This window comes from Giraffa tippelskirchi, chromosome X, assembly GCF_054371585.1.
Source record: "Giraffa tippelskirchi isolate mGirTip1 chromosome X, T2T-mGirTip1v1.2.pri, whole genome shotgun sequence".
NCBI classification, from domain to species: domain Eukaryota; kingdom Metazoa; phylum Chordata; class Mammalia; order Artiodactyla; family Giraffidae; genus Giraffa; species Giraffa tippelskirchi.
In genome coordinates this window covers 94,146,415-94,153,048 of record NC_137289.1, presented here as the reverse complement: position 1 = coordinate 94,153,048, position 6,634 = coordinate 94,146,415, and positions in this window count along the sequence as shown.

Genomic DNA, 6,634 nt, shown 5'->3' with positions numbered 1-6,634 from the left:
ACATTCTGAAGAATTTCATAGTGGACCAGTTGGAAATAAACCACTGGACAGATTTCAGTAATGTCTTCAATGGAACACAAATGAATAGCTTGTTTCTGTCAAGCATGTTGGGAAGTGATTTTATTTTTGCAAAATGCTTTGCTTACTTAATTTGATTCTAGTACATAATTGATTAAAATATGATGTTTATGAAAGTTTGGAAAGGTTCTAAAGGGACCTACAGAGAGACATACATAGACTTTTGAAAATTAATAGCTTCTGATTAGTAAAATTTTTCTTAATTTGGATAATAGAGATTGTAGCTTTTTATTAAGCCAGAAAATATGAAGAATAATTTGTTTAAAATTTTCTTTGGTCACTGAATGACCAAAAAAGGAAATAAGTCTAATATATGAGGGTTTTTTTTCCCCTCCTTAAGTTAAACTTTAAAACTGTATTTAAGGAATCAAATCTTACAAAATCCTAGAAGGTTTTGGTGATGATGATAATTTCAGGAAAATTAATCAATTACTTATGATTTTAAAGTGTATTTTATTCAGTAGTTTTGGTATCTTTCCATGGAGGATACCAGCCCAGCCTAGCAGAAAAGTACAATATGTACAGCATACTTTGACATTTTAAAAGTTATACTCCACAACTATTTTGAAATGCTGGGCAAACATTTTTAAAAATTTGTATTTACTTCAGTTAATCAGACATTTTGAAAGCTAATTGGATAAAAACTGTAATATGGTTGAAATTTGATAACATTTTAATGTTATTTTTACTGTGAAGTTTTTTATGATATACCGGACTTCCCTGGTGGCTCAGAGGTTAAAGCGTCTGCCTCCAGTGAGAGAGACCTGGGTTCGATCCCTGGGTCGGGAAGATCCCCTGGAGAAGGAAATGGCAAACCACTCCAGTATTCTTGCCTGGAGAATCCCATGGACGGAGGAGCCTGGTAGGCTACAGTCCACGGGGTCACAAAGAGTCGGACACGACTGAGTGACTTCCCCTTTCCCTTTCCTTTCCCATGATATACAAACCCTAGTTTATTTTGTGTCTTAGTGTGGACTTACAGGGCTTCCCTGATAGTTCAGTTGGTAAAGAATCTGCCTGCAATGCAGGAGACACCGGTTTGATTCCTGGGTCAGGAACAGATTTACTACAGGAATCCTGAGCCAGGAACACAATCAGGTTTCAGGCCAGTTAGATACTGGCTGTTCTTAATTCTCATCTGTGTGTAGGACTTCAGACTAAATGTTACATCAGTGGGACTTTGCTGTCTGTAGAAGTTATTAAATTACATGATTGTTTTCTTCAGACTTGAAGGAGAGTGATAAATAAAATTTGGAGTCATAGGATATTGATGTATAATTTAAGGATTAAAATTTTTCATAAATCAACTGTGAAAAATAGATTATTAAATTAAATGTTGACTTCCAAGTATAAAACTGCAAGAATAAAAGTAAATTCTCCAGCTTAAAAAAAAACTCAATGGATGGGGTCAAAAACAGAATGGAGAGGACAGAAGAAAGAATCAGGGAACCCAAAAATAGAACAATAGAAAATACCCAATCTGAAAACAGGGAAAAAATAGATTGAAAACAATGAGTGGAGCCTCAGGAACTAATAGAACAATAAACTCCAACATTTGTGTCATCAAAGTCCTGGAAGGAGAGGTGAAAGAGGGAAGGTCTGAAAAAGTATTTGAAATTTTGCCATCTTTGGTGAAAAAATACAAACCTACAGATTCAAAAGACTGAGCAAACTCTAAATAGAGTAGATCTAAAGAAACCCATGTCCCATTCAGGACACATCATTCTCAAACTTCTGAAAAACTAAACACAAAAATTCCTGAAAGAAAAGAGAGAGAAACAATACTTTATATACAAGGGGAAACAATTCGGATGACAGTAAATCTCATCAGAAAACATGGGGACCAGAAGGAATTGGCATAGCATTTTTAAAGTGATGAAGTAAAAGAAATGTCAACCAACAAGTCTTTAACCAGCAAAAATATCCTTTAGGAATAAAAGGGAGATCGAGACATTCTCAGATGAAAAAAAATATAAGAAAATTTGTCACCAGCAGACCTATTTTGAAAATATGGCTAAAGGAAAAAAGTAATGATTAAAAAAAAAAAGAAATCTTGGAGCACAGGAATGGAAGTCAGAAAACTGAAGGAGTAAAACCAGGATAAATAAAATAGATTTGACATCTCTTGAGTTTTCTGAATCACGTTTGGTGGTTGAAGCAAAAATTATAACATTGTTTGATGTGGTTTTCAATGTATGTAGAGGAAATACTTAATATTGTAAAAGGAGGAGTATAAAGAAACAAACAGAGAAAAGGACTTTACATTTTACTCTACTGGCAAAGTAGGGAAAAAACATGGTACATACACACAATGGAATATTATTTAGCCATAAGAAGGAATAAAATACAAATAAATGTTAAAACATGGATGAATGAACCTTGGAAACATTATAAGTGAAAGAAACTAGATACAAAAGGTCACATATCACATGTTTCCATTTATATGAACTGTCTAGAATATGCATCTCTATAGAAACAGGAAATAAATTTGTGCTTGCTTAGGGCTGGAGTGGACTGAAGACTGGGCACAAGAGTTCGATTTGGGGTGTTGAAAATGTTTTAAAGTTAGATCGTAGTGATGTTGCACAACTCTGTGAATATACTAAAAACCATTGAATTGTACACTTCAAATGTATGGATTTTATGGCATGTGAATTATATCTCAAAAAGGCTGTTTTTAAAAACATTTCAATCTTAAGTGTAAAACATAACACTACACAGCTTTTAGAATAAAACACAAGAAAAATTATTTGGGAGCTAGGCTTGTGAAGATGTAACACCAAAAGCTAATCCAAAAAGAAAAACAATCAATAACTTGGACTTCAAAAATTAACAACTTTTGCTCTGTAGAAGACTCCATTAAGAGGACAAAAAGAGAGATGGAGAAAATATTTGCAAACCATATAAATGACAAAGGATTTGTATCAAGAATGTCTAAATAACTCTGAAAACTGAAAAGTTTTTTAAAAAATCTAATTAGAAAATGAGCAAAGGATGTGAAAAGACATTTCACCAGAGAGGATATACAAATGACAAACAAGCACAGGACAAAATGTTCCACATATTCAGCTATCAGGGAAATGCAAACTAAAGCCACAATGAGATACTAACACACACCTATTAGATGGCTAAATTTTTTTTTAAATAGCGACAACACCAAATGCTGGCTTCCCTGGTAGCTCAGATGGTAAAGAGTCTGCCCGCAATGCCAGAGGCCCAGATTCGATATCTGGGTCAGGAAGATCTCCTGGAGAAGGAAATGGCAACCCACTCCAGTATTCTTGCTTGGAAAATCCCATAGACAGAGGAGCCTGATGGGCTTGGCAGGCTACAGTCCATGGAGTCGCAAAGAGTCAGACATGACTGAGCAACTAACACTTTCACTTTCAACACCAAATGCTAGAGAGGGTGCAGATAAACTGGGTCATTCATATATTGCTGGTGGGACTATAAAATGATACAGCCACTCTGGAAACACAGTTTGGTAGTTTCTTAAATAAGTTGAACATATACTACCATGCAGTCCAACAATTGTATCCCTGGACATTTATACCAGAGTCATGAAAACTTAAATCCACACAAAAACCTGTATGCAATTGCTCATAGCAGCCTTATTGGTTATAGCCCAAAATAGGAAACAACCTAAATGTCCCTCAATAGGTGAATGAGTGTTGTTGTTGTTGTTATTGTTGTTCAGTTGCTAGGTTATGTCTGACTCTGCTACCCCATGGACTGCAGCACACCAGACTCCTCTGTCCTCACTATCTCTCTGAGTTTGCTCAGATTCATATCCATTGAGTCAGTGATGCTATCTAACCATCTCATCCTCTGCCACCCCCTTCTGCTTTTGCCTTCAATCTTTCCTAGCATCAGAGTCTTTTCCAATGAGTTGACTCTTCCCATCAGGTGGCCAAAGTACTAGATCTTCAATTTCAGCAACAGTCATTCCAATGAATATTCAGGGTTAATTTCCTTTAGGATTGACTGGTTTGATCTCCTTGCTGTCCAAGAGACTCTACGAGTCTTCTCCAGCACCATAGTTCGAAAGCATCGATTCTTCAGCACTCAGCCTTCTTTATGGTCCAACTCACACATCCACACATGACTACTGGAGAAACTATAGCCTTGACTAAATGGACCTTTGTCGACAAAGTGGTGTCTCTGCTTTTTAATATGCTGTCTAGGTTTGTCATAGCTTTTCTTCCAAGGAGCAAGTGGCTTTTAATTTCATGGCTGCAGTCACCATCTGCAGTGATTTTGGAGCCCAAGGAAATAAAATCTGTCACTGCTTCCACTTTTTCCCCTTCTATTTGCCATGAAATGATGGGACCAGATGCCATGATCTTAGTTTTCTGAAAACTTTTTTTCTGAAAAAGTGAAGAGTTAACACACTGTAATACATCCAGATCAGAGAATACTACTCAGCAACAAAAGGAAGGAAGCATTGATACCAACAACTTGGATGGATCTCAAGGGCATTACATTGAGTGTATAATTCCATTTATAAGACAGTCTCAAAATGAAAAAAAATTATAGAAATGGAAAACAGTTTAGTGGTTGCCAGGAGTTAAGAGATACTAGGGAGAGAGGTGGGTGTGACTGGGAAAGGGTGGCATGAGGCAGATAATTTCAGCAAGAGGATATTTCTGTATCCTGATTGTAGTAGAGGTTATTGAATCTGCACATGTAATAAAATAGCATAGAACTGTATACATACATCATACTGATGTCAATTTCCTCTGTTTCATATCGTACTATAGTTACGTAAGATTTATCCATTGCAGGAAACTGGGTGAAAGTGCACAAGACTTCTCTGTGCTATTTTTGCAAATTCTAGTAAATCTACAATTGTTTCAAAATTTAAAAAATTTAACAAAGACAAAATACATTTCTAGAGAAACAGAGACTAAGAGAATTCTTTGCTGGGTGATCTGGCTTACAAGAAATCATAAAAGAAGTTTTAGAATTTTATTTTTATACTTTGTTATTTTGAGGCCATGTTGTTGAGTACATACAGGCCCTGGATTATAATTTTCTGGTTAATTGTTCATGTTCTGTTATATAGATGTACCTTAATTAGACCCATCCTCCATTGATGGACGTTTAGGTTGTTTCTAATATTTCTCTAATACACACAATGCTGCTATGCATGTTTTGGTTATATTTCAATACATAATAGTGCTAATATACCTGTAAGATAAATTCCTAGAATTGGAATTGCTGGGTCAAAGAGTTATGTGTGCTGTAAAGTTGTTAAAGATGTTCTAAATGAAAAAGTTCTGGACATGGATAGTGGTGATGGTTGTAGAACAATGTGAATGTACTTAATGCCACTGAAGTACATTTTAAAATAGTTAAAATGGTAAATTTTATGTATATTTTACCTCAATAAACAAAATAAAATGTTAACATTAATATATATATATCTCCCTGGACTTCCCTGGTGGCTCAGTGGTAAAAGAATCCGCCTGCCAATGCAGGAGACACAGGTTCTATCCCTTGTCGGGGAAGATCCCACATGCTGTGTAGCAACTAAGCCTGTTCACAACAACTACTGAGGCCATGTGCTGCAACTACTGAAGCCCGCATGCCCTAAAGCCCATGCTCCACAAGAAGAGAAGCCACTGCAATGAGAAGCCTGCACACCGCAGCTTGAGAGTAGCCATCACTCAACACAACTAGAGAAAAACCCACTCAGCAATGAAGACCCAACACAGCCAAAAATAAAGTGTGTGTGTGTGTGTGTGTGTGTATGGATGTTTGTGTGTCTGTGCATGCTAAGTGGCTTCAGTCGTGTCCGACTCTTTGCAATCCTATGGACTGTAGCCCGCCAGGCTCCTCTGTCCACAGGATTTCACAGGCAATAATACTGGATTGGGTTGCCATTTCCTTCTCTAGGGCATCTTTCTGACACAGTCACCTTTGTCAAAAGACTTCTAAGAAGGACTCATCTTTCTTTATCTACTTGCCTCTGAAACATTGTGGCAAACATGATTTCTCACAGATTTGATGATAAAGCTGGTGAAATCTTTACCCAAGCATAGAAATAAATGCTTCTTTAGTAGACTGATTTCAGGTGTAGCAAGCATTTATTGAGCACCTATTATAAAATGGGAACAGTGACATATTTTATTTTCTTGGGCTTCAAAGTCACTGTGGATGGTGACTGCAGCCATAAAATTAAAAGACACTTGCTCCCTGGAAGGAAATCTATGACAAACTTAGACAGCATATTAAAAAGCAGAGACATCACTTTGCTGACAAACGTCCATATAGTCAAAACTATTGTTTTTCCAGTAGTCATGTAGGGATGTAAGAGTTGGACCATAAAGAATGCTGAGTGCTGAAGAATTGATGCTTTCGAACTGTGGTGCTGGGGAAGACTCTTGAAAGTCCCTTGAACAGCAAGGAGATCAAACCAGTCAATCCTAAAGGAAATTAACCCTGAATATTCATTGGAAGGACTGTTGCTGAAGCTGAAGCTCCGATACTGTGGCCACCTGATGCGAAGAGCTGACTCATTGGAAAAAACCCTGATACTGGGAAAAGTTGAGGG